Source organism: Schistocerca piceifrons, chromosome 5 (genome assembly GCF_021461385.2).
Source record: "Schistocerca piceifrons isolate TAMUIC-IGC-003096 chromosome 5, iqSchPice1.1, whole genome shotgun sequence".
Taxonomy (NCBI): domain Eukaryota; kingdom Metazoa; phylum Arthropoda; class Insecta; order Orthoptera; family Acrididae; genus Schistocerca; species Schistocerca piceifrons.
The window spans coordinates 58,148,130-58,164,916 of record NC_060142.1 but is presented as its reverse complement, the minus strand read 5'-3'; positions in this window follow the sequence as shown (position 1 = coordinate 58,164,916).

Here is a 16,787-nt window from a genome sequence, read left to right as displayed (position 1 = left end):
CGTAGCGGTACTGCGAGAAAAAAATAGACCAGCGAATGAATTTCTGCGCTGTACGCGGAGGTACAGGCTTGTTCGGATGAAAAAGCGATGTCAAAGGTTTGTGGTCTGTGATGATGGTAAAGTGACGACCATACAAGAAATCATGGAACTTAGTAACACCAAACACGAGAGCCAAAGCTTCTTTCTCTATCTGGGAATAATTTCTTTGCGCAGACGAGAGCAATTTGGACGCAAAGGCAATAGGGCGATCATGCGAGCCAACTTTGTGCGCAAGCACAGCACTGATCCCGAAATCCGATGCATCTACCATCAACAAAAGGGGTTTCTGGGGATCGAAAGGCGTGAGGCAAGTATAAGAAAGCAACGCCGATTTCAACTGGCGAAAGGCGCGTTCGCATTCCGTCGTCCAGACGAACGGAACACCTTTACGGCGTAAGCGATGAAGCGGAGCGGAAATGGAAGAGGCATTGCGCACAAATTGATGATAATAGTTAATTTTACCCAACACACTCTGTAGCTGTTTCACATTGCGAGGGGAAGGTAAATCTTGTATGGCACGGAGGTGCTCTGGACTCGGATGTATGCCTTGGGCATTGATGACATGGCCCAGGTATGGTAAGTCACGAGCAAAAAACACACATTTGTCCTTCCTCAAGCGAAGACCATTTTGCCGCAAGACCTGAAATAATGTTCGTAGGTTCGCAAGATGATCTTCTTCTGTCTGTCCGGAGATCACTATATCGTCCAGATAGTTTGCTGCAGTAGGGACCGACGCACAAATAGTTTGTAAATATTGCTGAAACAATGCAGGGGCGGATGCACACCCGAATGGCAGCCTTTTGAACCTGTACAATCCAAGATGCGTGTTAACCACCAATACGCGCTGGGATTCGTCGTCCACCGGTATTTGCAAGTACGCATCGGCTAGGTCCAACTTTGAAAAATATTTTCCCGGGCACAGTTTAGCAAAAAGATCTTCCGGGCGGGGCAAAGGAAAAGTAGCAGTCACTAGTTGTGGATTCACTGTGGCCTTGAAGTCCACGCAAAGTCTCAATTTTCCGGAAGGTTTTGGCAAAATTACTAAGGGTGAGGCCCAGAGAGAAGCTTGCACACGTTCAATTACACCCTGTGATTCTAGATCGTTTAATGTTCTTGCGACCTCATCACGCAATGCGTGGGGAACATTGCGCGCTCTGAAAAATTTCGGTTGCGCGTTGACCTTCAGTTCCAATTGTGCTTCACAGTTTTTAGCGCAACCTAAGCCCGGTGCAATAATGTCTGCAAATTCTTCACATACACTAGAAACACTGTCCGTAGGCACAGTTTGATTCACTGAGAGGACCTGATTTACAATAGACATGTTAAACAACTGAAACAAATCTAGACCAAACAAGTTCACTGCAGAAGAAGAACGAAGAACATAAAAGGACACAAGTTTTGTTTGTCCTTTATATGTTGCAAGAAGAGTGCACTGTCCTAACACAGGAATTGTCTGTCCGGAATACGTAGTGAGCTTAACATTTGCGGCACGCAACGGAGGTGCGCCCAGTTGTTTGTACGTGTCGTGATTGAGCAATGAAACTGCAGCTCCGGTATCGAGCTGGAATGGTATCACTTTGCCTTCAAAGTCTAAGTCCACAAAAAGTTTATTGTCCTGCTGACGACAAGAGCGACTATTTTGTGCAATTTGAACAGACACTGGTACAGAATCACCTGCTAATGGACGTGATGTCCGGCGACGTCGACGCACAGTTTGTGCGGGACGAACACAGTCACTGTTAGAGAAAGAGGCACTGGACGAATCGGAAGTAACTACATGAATGTCCATGGGCGAAGGTCCACGATCCTGAGTGTCCTTGGTTCGATCCCGGCGCGAAGCAAAGGGCCTGGAATGATTGTGATTGTCTGATCGGAGCTTTTTCTGGCAAACACTTTGAACATGTCCTTTCCTATTGCAGAAAAAGCAAATAGCTTGGCGTGACGGGCAATGTTCACGCGAATGTCTAGTAGCACACCGCGGGCATGATTTCACTGCATTTGTGGGCTGGCGCGGCACACGTGGCTTAGAGCGCGGCGGCAGCTGCGTTTGTTTGTGCGAGGGCAGTTGACCAGGCCGCGCAGCGCGTCCAGCGGGCCGGTTAATGTTACACACTGCTGGCGAAGTTTCAAAAGATTCCTGAGCACAGTCAAGTGTGTCTTGTCTATCCAAAATGTCTATCACTTGTTGAAGGGAGGGATTAACTAGTTTCAAAATTTGCTCCCGTATGCGAACATCAGAAACGTTCTGTGCAATTGCATCACGTACCATTGTATCTGAATAAGAAAGACCACAGTCACAGTCAAAGGCACAGTCCCTAGTAAGTCCTTGCAATGTTGCTACCCACTCCCTATTAGTTTGACCGGCTGTACGTTTTGTACGAAAAAACATACCGTTTTGCAACCACATTAACTGTTTCTTTGAAATAGGCATCTAAAGCAGACAATATTTCCTCGTAGGACAGAGTTGCTACGTCGCGTCGGGGAAACAATTTCACTATCACACGGTAGGTGGACACACCGACACAAGAAAGCAAAAACGGCTGCCGCTCATTACCTTGAATTCTGTAGGCGGCGAGGTGGAAGGCAAACTGGCGGGACCATTCCTGCCAAGTCTCGTGGTTCGGGTCGTAGTGCCTAAAAGGCGGTGCAACTGCGAGTTGTGGCTGCGGTACCGGTGAAGCGGCGGCGGCCGCATCGGTTTGAATGGCACGTTGACCCTGGACGAGCTGTCCAAGGGCATCCAATAACGCCTGCGTCTGCTGATTCTGCAAGCGATAAAATTCGGACAGTACATCTGGAGAATGTGGCGAAGCCATGACACAAATAAATTAGGGCAAAGTAAAACACAAGATCCTTTGTAGACTCGTCGCCAATCTGTTGTGACGTAACAAGACTGTTACGCCACTTGAGGTAGCCGGTAGGATAGGCACGCGTACACACACGCCGACGGGCGTCAAGGTACTGGAACAGGCTACGTAATTAATGCTATGAAGAAAAGTATGTAGCGGGATTAATACTTATCTTTAATCAATCATTGTGGTACATCGCTCTTGACTATACACAGGAGACTTTAATTACAATCACTGTAAGGCTAATGGCGCCTTGCTAGTTGGTAGCCATTAACTTAGCTGAAGGCTATTCTGTCTCTCGGCTAATGAGAGAGAAAGGCTTCGTACATCTAGTCGCTAGCTAGGTCGTCCGTACAACTGGGCGAGTCCTTGTTCGTATCACGAGACCTGCCTTGTGGTGGCGCTAGGTCTGCGATCACACAGTGGCGACACGCGGGTCCGACATGTACTAAATGGACCGCGGCCGATTTAATCTACCACCTAGCAAGTGTGGTGTCCGGCGGTGACACCACAAAATTCATGTCAGTGGAATGATGAAACCTGGTGCTCATTGGAAGTGGCCTAAAAAGCCTGATGATATTGTCTACAATATACATAATGTTCTTCAAACCATTAATACTCCTCAACAGTTAAGCCGTCGAGAGATTTTTACCATTCCTGAGCTAGCAATTTATTCAGGCGATGTTTACATCCTTTAAATGTTTTATGTTGACGACTATACAGGGTTTTGAAATTGTGATGCATCAAGATTTGCATGTGTTTTTACAAATGTGTCATTGTATCTGTATTTTTCATCTTTAATTGTATCAGAAATTTTTTTATACCTGTATTTCTAGTTTTATGTAACAATAAAAGCTATGAAACAACATATATTTGGGTAACATTAGGACAAACCCTACTTTCCTGTCTGAAATATTGCAAAAACATAGCCGTCCCAAAGTTACACACCTTCATGGGGTAAAATTAGGACAATTTTAAATGTCTTCCTTAACATTTTTCAGATGTCTTATAGTCCTTTTTGGATAGAGGAAGGTTAAAGGAATCATTTGAAACTGGGAAGACGCCAATATCTTTGCTCACTTTGAAAGGGCATGTGAAAAACCACAAAACCTGTCCCAAAGTAACCCAAGTTTACGGTATTTAATGTTAGTAAAATTTGGTGAGTGATCATGTAAGTGGTAATCTCAGTAGAACAACTCTTCTGAAATCAAAATAGTGATTTGCTGAACATATCAGTGTCACTCAGGTGAGGTACTATTTCAAAATATATGATCTGCTCAAAAACTTTAGAAAAAATTTATGGTACAAAAAAAATAAATTTCCCACTAAAATTGTTTATTATTGTAATGGTCCAGTTAACTCTAACATTTAGTTAACCCCAGTCTCTAACTGATTTTCCGGGAAAGAATAGGAAGTAACTATGGTTCAGCTTAACCAAGACTTTTAGCTTAAAGTAAGCCATAAAAAATCCCAGCAAGAATTATGAGAACTACTGATATTGTCTGAACCAGAGATTTGAAAATAAAACTTATAGAGCAAAATGTTTAAATACAAAATTTAGTGATGACAAAACCCAACTTGTAACTATTTTAGCCCATGTATTACGTAGCCAAACCTGTTACTGCAGGAACATTCAGTATGTAAAACATTCAATTAGTTGTTATTAAGATGAAGGTGGAAGTAAGTTTCTCGTATAGGTGACACCGAGGAAAAATGTCTGAATTTCTCTAGAATTTTCCAGTATTGTTTTAAACGGCATTTCCTCTCCAAACTCAGGTAGTAGAGCAGAATATATTCCACTATTATTTTGAAATGCATTTCCTCTCCAAGTAATAAGAGGCACTACACGAAATGTAATGTCACTGTCAACAATAGTCATAAATACCTGTAGCAACAGTAAAAGAGTTAAGCTCTATTCCAGGCAAAAATAACAGTCAGTGATAAGCTCACATCAAACAACAAATAATAGTAAAGCAGTCTCGAAAGTAATAAGGAGAAATCAAATAATTCTCTTACAAATGAAAAGATCACACTGAACTGTGACAATATGAGTGTCACAGATCCTCAACAGATTACAAAACTCTTCAGACACTATGCAGACTAAAACATAAATTTAATAGTCAGTGATAAGAAAGGTAGTTGAAACATACATCAGGACATAAAGTAAAAGCTTGCCTCTGTTCAGCCAGCAGTTGATGATATTTAGTTGTATAGCAATGTGTGATAAACATTTCAAAACTGCTTGCAGATATGCAAACTCATCTTCATTGATAAGCATATTTTCTGGTTGTCTTAAAATTGACAACATGATCCCTATTTGTAAGAAAGGAGATAGGGAATTTATAAAAAACTACAGATCAGTCTCTTCATTATCAGACTGTGCCATAATTATAGGAAAAGTAACGTATGATGTGTTAATGAAATATTTGGACACCTACGAAACCCTCACTAATCTCAACATGGCTTCAGGAAAATATTCGAAGGAAACAACGCCAGCAAGTCCTCACTCTCCAACATCAACAACAAAAGAAGGAACAAGGTGCCTCCAATATTCAGGCACAGCAACAATGAATGCAGTAACAGCTCTACCAATTGCAGACCCAGCTCTAACACCAGCAGCAGTATTATCAACAGTAGGATCAGCAGATGAACAACTACCAAGGGAGCCAGACACAGAAGAAAATTCTGGTGCAGGTGATAATAGAAGATTAGGTGCAGTCGGGAGAAGAAAAGCAGTACTTCCAGTACACCTGAATGATTTTTTATTGACAAGGTAAAGGTAAGTGATCAATTAAATATGCCAAAGTCTAACAATATGCCAAAGCCTAACAAATCCTTTAATTTCTTGCTGATTCACCAAAATGTCCAATCATTGCTAAACAAATTAAGTGAAGTTGAAATTTTATGTACTGATGAGCTAAAAAACGCTTCTGTAATGTGTATAACTGAACACTGGCTGCCTAAAGATGCAATGTCAGTCACAAAACTTGCAGACTTCAATCTTTCAGCATCATTTCCTAGAATTACATCCAGTCATGGAGGGTCATGTATATTTGTTAAAAGTGGCATTGATTATTGTAACATAAAACCCATTGAAGAGAAAGTTTTTGAAGTATCCACAGTTGAACTCTCTGCATTAAAATTAATAATCATCTGTGTATATAGGAGCCCTGATGGGAACTTTATAATAATTTCTGTCATCAACTAGAAGCAGCTTTAAATACTATAAAAAACTTCAACAAAACAGTGATCATATGTGGAGATTTTAATATTGATTTTCAAGAAATCTCAAAAGACCAGCAAAGCTTGATGATCCTACTGGAAACATATAACATAAAAGCCACCATAGACTCTCCTACAAGAGTTACACCAACAGCTAGCTCAACAATTGATCAGATATTAATAAACACACATGTAAATCACAATTTCTATGCCGGAAATCGTAATACTGGCTTCAGTGATCACTATGCACAGTTTATTGCTTTGCACACCCCAAGTGAAACAACTGAGAAAGAGGAACTCGTAAAAGAAGCAAGGAAATTCACTAACATACAAATAAACATTTTTGTACAGAGACTAAGTGAAGAAACTTGGTATGAAGTGTATACTTGTGAAAATACTAAAAAAAAAGTTTGAAAAATTCATGGAAATCTTCATGTCATACTTTGAAGCTGCATCATTTCCATTAAAAAAACAAAAATGTCAACCTAACTTCAAAAAGAACAAATGGATTACAACAGGTATTAGAATCTCTTGTGCAAAGAAAAGAAGATTACACGATATAGCAAAGACACAGAACATGCCTCCTGAATTTCATTTGTACCTGAAGAATTACAAGAGGATCCACAAAAATGTTGTAAGGAGAACTAAAACAATGGCAAATGACAAATACATTGAAAATTCAAAAAACAAATCTAAAGCTATACGGGAAGTTATAAAAATCAAACAACAAGTGAAACTAAACAATATATAAATATGAACTTATGTTATGAAGGCCAAATGATTTCTTGCCCAACAGAAATTGCAGGGACCTTCAACAAATATTCTGGACTGGAAGAACACAACAAAATATCACCTCCATCATGCAATAGTGTGAGAAATGTGTCTACATCTTTTTTCCTTTCACCCACAAATACTGAAGAAATTTTATCAGTTATAAAAACCTTGAAAACAGGGTACTCATGTGAAATTGATGGAATACCAGATGCAATTATTAAAAAATGCCTTAGCCGAACCCTTGACACACTTGTGCAACAGCTCACTGGCATCAGGAACCTTCCCTTCATGCCTAAAAACAGCAAAATGGAAACCACTGTTCAAAAAAGGAAATGTGTTTCAAATTATAGACCAATAGCCCTACTGCCTCTATTTTCAAAAATTTTAGAAAAAGTTTTTTTTATAAGAGATTGTCTGATTTCCTAAATAAAAATAAAATTCTCTCTCCTTCACAGCATGCCTTCAGGAAAGGCTATTCGACTGAAAGTGCAATATTTGATTTTCTTAATGAAATCTATACTAAACTGGATGCAAGTGAGTTTGTGACTGGCATATGTCTTGATTTATCTAAAGCTTTTGACGTCATTGACCATAATGCCCTACTGCAGAAGCTTGACCAATTAGGAATTAGAGGTATATCCAATGAGTGGCTGAAGACATACCTATGTGGTCGCAAACAGGTGGTTGAAGTGCAATATACTGACCATAACAAAATCAGCTACTACCATTCAGGAAATGAAAATGTGAAATATGGCGTCCCTCAAGGATCAGTATTAGGACCCATTCTGTTTCTCCTGTATGTCAATGATCTTATGTACAAGTATTGCCAAACTACCTCCCAATTTGCAGATGATACGAGCTTCCTTATTAATGGTAAAACAGAAGAAAAACTTAAAGACTCCACTATCCAAACAATGAACAGTGTAGAACAGTGGTTCAGCTACAACAAGCTAATTATAAACAAAGAAAAGACAGTAGCACTGAAATTCTATAATGTAAAAGGAAGACACCATCCAAACACAGAAATAGAACTTGGGGACAGAGTTCTTGAAAGTGTTGACAGCACTAAATTTATGGGACTCTGGCTCCAGAAAAACACAAAATGGGAGGTACACATTGAATATTTGCAAAGAAAACTAAGCAAAACCTGTTACATGATACGGATCTTAAAAACTTGTTGCAGCAAAGCCAGCCTGTTAAATGTATACTACTCCTATGTGCATTCTGTAATTAAATATGGCATAATCTTCTGGAGAAATACAACAACAAATATTAAACTTTTCAGGATGCAAAAGAGAATACTAAGAATGATTGAAGGGGTAAACAATACAAAATCATGCAGACCCACATTCAAAAAACTGTCAGTTCTTCCTCTTCCTTGCATTTTTATCTACGAAACATCAGTTTTCATCAAACAATATATCGATAGACACCCAGATATCTTATTAAAAAATGAAAATATACATGCACACAATACAAGGCAAAAATCTGACCTTCATATGAAACAGGTGAGAACATCATTGTGCCAAAAAGGCACATTACATACTGGTATAAAGATTTTCAATAATCTACCTAACCATATTAAATCAATAGGTAAACTCTGTAGTTTTAAGGCTGAAGTAAAGGCATATTTAATTGATCATTGCTTTTACAGTCTGACAGAATATATAAAAGCCAAACAACAAAAATAAAGATGCATTATTAATATTCTACTTTGTATGTTGCCTGTAAGGTTTGTTGTATGTATGAATCTTTGCTAAATTACTTCAATATCTAGTCCTTAGGATTGCAATACAAACTGTATTTTATCTAGTAAATACCTAACCATGTCCAATATCCTTGTATAAATTCTATACATATAGGATTTGAAGGACTAAATAAACTAAACCTACAGCGGGTGTGGACACAACTGTTTAAAAAAATTATCTAGAAATATTGGACAAGAAACTAATGCTACTGAATCTCTTTTTGTTATATTGTAGTAAAGATTTTAACATTTTGGACCATAAAATTCTGACAGGGAAGTTTGAAGTAAATAATGTAAAAAAGGGGATCCACATTGCATAAAAATAATAGTGTCCATGTGTTTTTAAAAATTTCTGACCAGCAATATTTTCTGCAAGCCAAAATCACATTAGTTTATAAAGTTCATTCAAAACAGCCAAATTCAACCAAGCCAATTTTTAAAGCAGAATTTAGTTTACAAAATATCAGTTTATTCTTACGCCTATTTTTAAGTAGTCGGATATCATCCAAAACTAGCTGTTCACAGTTAGAAAGCCCATGAGTAAGAACTATATCGAGTGCACTCTCAGTATTGGCTCACACAGCAGTAATATACATTCTGCACGCAAAAATATGTGCCCCAACACCCACAGAACTTCATAACAATAATGTCTGGCAACTTTTGTGTGGTTTCTGTAGATCTGATTAAGGAAGATTTTGACTGATCTGTGATTTAGGTTTTCCTTGATATGCCTAAATCACTTCAGGCAAATGCCAGGATGGTTCCTTTTAAAGGGCATGACCGATTTCCTTCCCTGTAGTATAGACTGTTATTGTAATCACAACAAGTGATTGTTGGACATGGTATTTCTCAATATGGACTGATTTAATTAAACTAGCCCAGTGTATTATTCTCTGATAAATTACAACAGCATAGTGATAAGTGTTAACTGTGACATTTTTGAGTAAATGTGAACTGCATTTTGTGCCACAATAAAACAATTAACTTAACCACTGGACAGTTGATAGGCAATTGTAGGGGCTGTTGTAATTCAGTGTGCTAATATATTTTCATAATTAACAAACTGGTCACCATTTTAATAATTTAACCTAGTGAAGAATAAATGTGTGCATTAGTGTGATACAAATTATGGTATCATGTACATTTCTGAGCAAATACCATTCTACATTAATTTAGACTTTCAGCTTCGAGGTGACCAAGAGTGATGCTGCCAATGAAGAGACTACAATAATCTGGTCAGTAATACTATATGCATTGTCCCAGTTTTCAGAGCACTTTGCAGTAGGATCATTGTGCTACAGAAATTACGCAACATAGTAAAAATCTCACCAAGCGAGGTGGAGTCACATACGGAAGGATAACAGTTCAAACCCGCATCTACTCATCCTGATTTAGGTTTTCCTTGATATGCCTAAATCACTTCAGGCAAATGCCAGGATGGTTCCTTTTAAAGGGCATGACCGATTTCCTTCCCTGTCTTTCCCTAATCTGAGCATGTGCATCGTTTCTAACAACCTCATTGTCGAAGGATGTTAAAGACTAAGCTCCTCCTCCTCAATTAAAAATCAAATGGTTAAGGATACCAGTCTACATAATTTATAGTGGCAAAGTGACCGCCAAACAGGGAATTATATTTTTGTGTGGCATAAAAAAATTAAAATTTTGTTTAGACTGGAAACAGGATAATGATCAGGACAGCGCGAATTGTATTGAGTGATGTACGGCATCAAGCAAATGCCATTATGGAGGAGTCTTGGATCAGTGGGAGACTATGTTCAACTGCCATCTCACCAATGCCATGCTGAACTGCAGCTAATCAGTGTGGAGCTCATGTGTCAACACACCAGCTTGGTGGGGAAGTACAGCAACTGGCACCAGTGCAATATGAAGGTAAAGTGTTTCGTCAGTGAATGTAATTAACTATTTGCAGAACGACTGACAAAAAAAAAGAAGAGAGAGTGTGAGGACAATCATTAAACAGCAAGAGTAAATCTGACATTATTACACACATTAAAAAAAAAAAAAAAAAGTTTTGCATCATCCCAGTTCTCAGAACTTCTGAAGACAGACATTGACTATGCATATTGTATCACAGACACAGTCTCTTTGACTGTTCAGAGATGTCACAAAACCCACCCAAAAATGTAAACAACCATGCATGAGCAGTGCCTGTTAGATGGAGGGGGTCCAACAGCTGATCAGTTCCAGTCATTCCACCAGAAAGGAGATACAGCTCGTGTTGTCTGTAGTTCAACTATGCCTAGCCAGTCAATACCGCGGTTTGATCATGTCCGCATTGTTACTTTGTGCCAGGAAGGGCTCTCAAGTAGGGAAGTGTCCAGGCGTCTCGGAGTGAATCAAAGCAATGTTATTCGGACAAGGAGGAGATACAGAGAGACAGGAACTGTTGACATGCCTCACTCAGGCTGCCCAAGAGCTACTACTGAAGTTGATGACCGCTACCTACGGGTTATCGCTCAGAGGAACCCTGACAGCAATGCCAACATTTTGAATAATGCTTTTTGTGCAGCCACAGGATGTCGTGTTACGACTCCAACTGTGTGCAATAGGCTGCATGATGCATAACTTAACTCCCGACATCCATAGCGAGGTCCACCTTTGCAACCATGACCCCATGCAGCGCAGTACGGATGGGCCCAACAACATGCCGAATGGATCGCTCAGGATAGACATCATGTTTTCTTCACCGATGAGTGTCAGATATGCCTTCAACCACACAATTGTTGGAGACGTGTTTGTAGGCAACCCGGTCAGGTTGAATGCCTTAGACACACTGTCCAGCAAGTGCAGCAAGGTGGAGGTTCCCTGCTGTTTTGGGGTGGCATTATGTGAGGCCGACGTATGCCGCTGGTGGTCGTGGAAGGCGCCATAATGGCTGTACGATACATCAGTGCCATCCCCGACTAATAGTGCAACCATACCGGCAGCATATTGATGAGGCATTCGTCTTCATGGACGACAATTCGCACCCCCATTGTGCACATCTTGTGAATGACTTCCTTCAGGATAATGACATTGCTTGACTAGAGTGGCCAGCATGTTCTCCAGACATGAACCCTGTTGAACATGCCTGGGATAGATTGAAAAGGGCTGTTTGTGGATGACATGACCTACCAACCAGTCTGAGGGATCTACACCAAATTGCCGTTGAGGAGTGGGACAATCTGGACCAACAGTGCCTTGATGAACTTGTGGATGGTATGCCATGATGAATACAGGCATACATCACTGCAAGAGGACGTGCTACTGTGTCTTAGAGGTACCAGTGTGTACAGAAGTCTGGACCACCATATCTGAAGGTCTCACTGTATGGTAGTACAACATGCAATGTGTGGTTTCCATGAGCAATAAAAAGGGCAGAAATGATGTTTATGTTGACCTCTATTCCAATTTTCTGAACAGGTTCCGGAACTCTCAGAATCAAGGTGACGCAAAACTTTTTTGATGTGTGTATTTTTGAACACAGGGAAGTGAAACTAAAATTTGTGAGTGGATGTAAAGTATTAGTAGCCATAAAAAATGAAGTTGAGAATGATAGTGGGAGGCTACTGATAGGCAGATTAGGGACAAAATATCAAGAGACGTATCTGCTGTGATGCTGGTGTAGATGAACATGATGTATTCAAAAACATGTTGTTGTTGTTGTGATCTTCAGTCCTGAGACTGGTTTGATGCAGCTCTCCATGCTACTCTATCCTGTGCAAGCTTCTTCTTCTCCCAGTACCTACTGCAACCTACATCCTTCTGAATCTGCTTAGTGTATTGATCTCTTGGTCTCAAAAACATACAAAAACAATAATGATATAAAAATGGGATTAAAAAAACTGTAGTAATTGAAATACAAAGTTGAACAAAAAGATAGAAGCTGCAAAATTTTGTTTTGAAAATACATTAGATACTTGGATTCAGAGTATGCACTCTAATGAAAATGTAATTGAAAGCAGATGTAATGAGGGCATAAAACTGAAACAGAGCAGACTTGTTTTGATAGGGAACAGAATGACTTTTTTTTTTTTTTTTTTTTTTTTTTTTTTTTTTTTTGTACAAAGCAAGTAAATACTGTCAATAATCAATTTCTGGGGTTTGTACAGAAGGTGATTGGTGTAAATGTTTGCATAGGAACAGACTGTGCACCAATATTAAATGAATGGTGAATGAAGTTGATGAACTTATTAGTGAGGGATGTAAGCAATGTGAAATGACACTAAAGGTCTTGTTGAAAGGAAGTCTAAAAACATAATGTCAGAAATCAATACTTCTGACAACAGACTTAAGGCTATGTGCAATGTAATGAAATGAGAGAGAGCACAACTAGCCACAGAAAAGACATCATCACTAGCAAACTGAATGGAATGACTATAAATGATGAGTCACAGGTGTGGCAAATGTATTTAATAATCATATCTTAAATGTAGTAGAAAACATTGTGACAAACAGTTCAAGAACAAAATCACAGCAGTATTTTGAAAATGTAATTTTCATAAAATTCAGTTGTATGAATGTACCACCAACTCCCCCTCCTGACATTAAGAAAATTATACATCCCCTTAGAAATAAAAGCTCACCTGGTTCTGATTGTGTTTCTGTTATAACCTTTAATCACTAATAAATTGCATGGATATACAAACATAGAAACAATAGCGAGTTACATGCTACCAACTGCGTATCTGTCACTCAACTGCCGTGCCGTAACATGCGGCTGGCGCCGTTCATAGCTAGGTGGCGCTCCTGCGCTCAGCCGAGCTGCGTAGCGCCTCTATCGCTGTGTTCGCGTACTGACATAGCGGCACTTTTAAATCTTGTGGCACTGTCACAACACTTTTCCCCCCTTGAAAAAAACACTCACTTCCTTGGAGACACGAACAGTGCAGAGACATCCATGGCCTCTTGGGAGGCCCCGAGAAGATCCCGCGAAGAAACACGAGAGTATGGCCGAAAATGTCCAGGACGGAAGCTTGTGCGTGGAACGTGCCTCCTGGACGAGATGATGGGTGAAAACTCCGGAGCAGCATCCATAGATGTCGTGGACCTGGGTGTGTGCGCCAGCGAGATGGGTCCCGGAGAAGGCGGCGTCGCGACTGGGGCCAGTTCTGGCGTACTCGGAAGCGGTAGCGACGTCAGCTGCAGCAACACGCACGGAAGATCGGCAGCAGGGACAGGACTGGCTTCTCGGGCTGGTGGAGGCGAAAGAAGGGGCAGTGGCACCGGCGTGGCCACCGCCCGTGGGCGCATCTGGTCATAATGGCGAACAACCATGCCGTCATCCATACGTATTTCACAAAGCCGGTGGCCGCGAAGAACCCTCACCACCCCTGGAATCCATTTAGGGCAAGATCCATACCCTCGTGCCCACACGTCGGTGCCCACCGAGTATTTTCCCGCACTAGGGGACACAGTACAAGGCCTGACAGGGTGAAGCAGGTGCAGTAGAGTGCGCGGTTGGCGGCCATGCAAGAGTTCAGCAGGGCTGCAATCACCCAGAGGCGTGAAGCGATAAGAACTCAGAAATTGCAACAGAGTGTCATCAGTGGAAAAATCACTAAGGAATTTTTTCATCTGGCTTTTGAAAGTGCGGACAAGGCGCTCGACCTCCCCATTCGATTGCGGATGGAAGGGCGGTGCTATAACATGATGAATCCCTCGTCCAGTACAAAAATCACAGAAGGCCTGCGAAGAGAACTGAGGGCCATTGTCCGTGACAATCGTGGATGGAAGACCTACTAGCGCAAAGATTTTGGACAAAGCCAGCGTCATCGCCGCAGTGGTGGGCGACGGACATCGAACAACAAACAGAAACTTTGAGAAGGCGTCAATCAACAGTAGCCAATAAGTGCCGAGGAAGGGGCCGGCAAAGTCAGCGTGCACCCGTTCCCATGGCTGCGCCGGATCAGGCCACGGAGAGGGCATTGTACGGGGTGCAGTCAGTTGTTGAGCACACTGACCACACGCAGCGACCATGTGGGCGATGTCTGAATCAATACCGGGCCAATAAACATGCCTGCGGACCAGGGACTTAGTCCGAGAAATCCCCCAATGGCTTTCATGCAATAGTTTGAGAACATCTTTGCAAAGAGAGGCTGGCACCACAACCCGTGGAGATGCGCCATCCATGGCCAGAAGAACAACACCCTCACGAACAGACAGACGAAGGCGCAAGGCATGGTAGTTGCGAAGGGGATCCAATGCCCGGCCCTTGGTCCTGTCCGGCCAACCCCGTTGAACAAAGCCGATCACCTGACACAGGACCGGGTCCCGCGCGGTAGCCGACACGACCTGTGAACCTGTAAGTGGAAAACCCTCGACCGCACGACCTTCTTCCTCATCAATGTGGAAACAGAGTAGTTCATCATGATCGAAAACCAGGTCGGGGCCCATCGGCAATAGCGACAATGCGTCAGTGTTGGCGTGCTGGGCCGTGGGGCGATGGTGAATCTCATAGTGAAAATGAGACAAGTATAAGGCCCAACGTTGCAGGCGGTGAGTGGCCTTACCCGGAAGCGACGCCGAGGGGCTGAACAGAGAGACCAGCGGCTTGTGGTCGGTGATGAGGTGAAACTTAGAACCATACAAAAAAACGCTGAACTTTTTTAGAGCATAAATGATAGCAAGCGCCTCCTTTTCAATTTGAGAGTAACGCCGTTGGGCATCGTTGAGGGTCTTGGAAGCGTAGGCGATGGGTCATTCCGACCCATCCTCATACCGATGGGCGAGAACAGCTCTAGGCCATACTGTGACGCGTCAGTCGCCAGAACCAAGTGCTGACCCGGACGGAATGTGGCAAGACAAGGCGCCGACTGCAAATGAGCCTTCAGGCGGACAAAAGCCTGCTCAGACTCATCGGACCAACAGAAAGGAATGTTTTTGCGTAACAGCTGATGCAGAGGATGAGCCACCGCCGCCGCGGATGGAATGAATTTGTGATAATAAGCAATCTTGCCTAGAAAGGCCTGAAGTTCTTTGACCCTACACGGCCGGGGTAGAGCGTTAATGGCCGCAACGTGCTGACGTAGAGGACGTATACACTCATGGGACAAGTGGAAACCCAGATACACAATGGAGGGTTGGAAGAACTGGGACTTGTCCAGATTGCACTTCAACCCAGCCGAATGCAGAACCCGAAACAGTGAACGCAAATTGCGAAGGTGCTCCTCAGTGGAGGGCCCCGTGACAACAATGTCATCCAGGTAGTTGATGCAGCCGGGAACGGAAGCCGTGAGCTGTTCCAAAAACCGCTGAAAAATGGCCGGCGCGCTAGCGACACCAAATGGTAACCACTGGTACTGATATAACCCACAAGGAGTGTTGATGACGAGAAATTCCTTGGAAGACGCATCCAACGGCAACTGATGGTACGCCTCCGATAAGTCAAGTTTGGAAAAGAACTGGCCCCCAGCGAGCTTGGTAAATAACTCCTCAGGACGGGGAAGAGGATAAGTGTCAATGAGGCTCTGAGCGTTGACAGTAGCTTTAAAATAACCACACAATCGCAGACTCCCGTTTGGTTTAGAAACCTCCACGATTGGCGATGCCCATTTGCTGGAGGTAACAGGAAGGAGAATCTCTGAAGCTGTTAACCTGTCTATCTCAGCCTTGACAGGTGCACGCAACGCCATCGGAATAGGGCGTGCCCAGAAAAACTTAGGGCGAGCTGTTTAAGAGTAATGTGGGCTTCAAAATCCTTGGCACAACCCAGACCAGCAGAGAACACGGACGAAAATTCAGAACACAATCCATCCAGCTGTTGATACAGAATATCCTCAGAAATGAGGTGCACATCATCATCAATGGAGAACCCGAACAACTGGAAAGCATTATAACCGAACAGAATTTCAGTGCCCGCATGATCCACCACATAAAACGTGAGGGGCCTAACAACAGACTTGTAGGCAGTGGAAGCATCAAGCTGGCCAATGATAGGAATTTTCTGTTTATTATAAGTTCTCCGATTTCGCGTAACTGGAGACAAGGGAGGGGAGCCCAACTACAAATATGTGCGAGAATTAATGAGAGTTACTGCAGAGCCAGTGTCCACTTGCATGCGAATGTCTTTATCCAGAACATGAACAGTAACAGACAACTTATTTGTTTGAGAAAGCATACAGTTAACATCCATGTCCAATGCCTCGTCCTCGTCA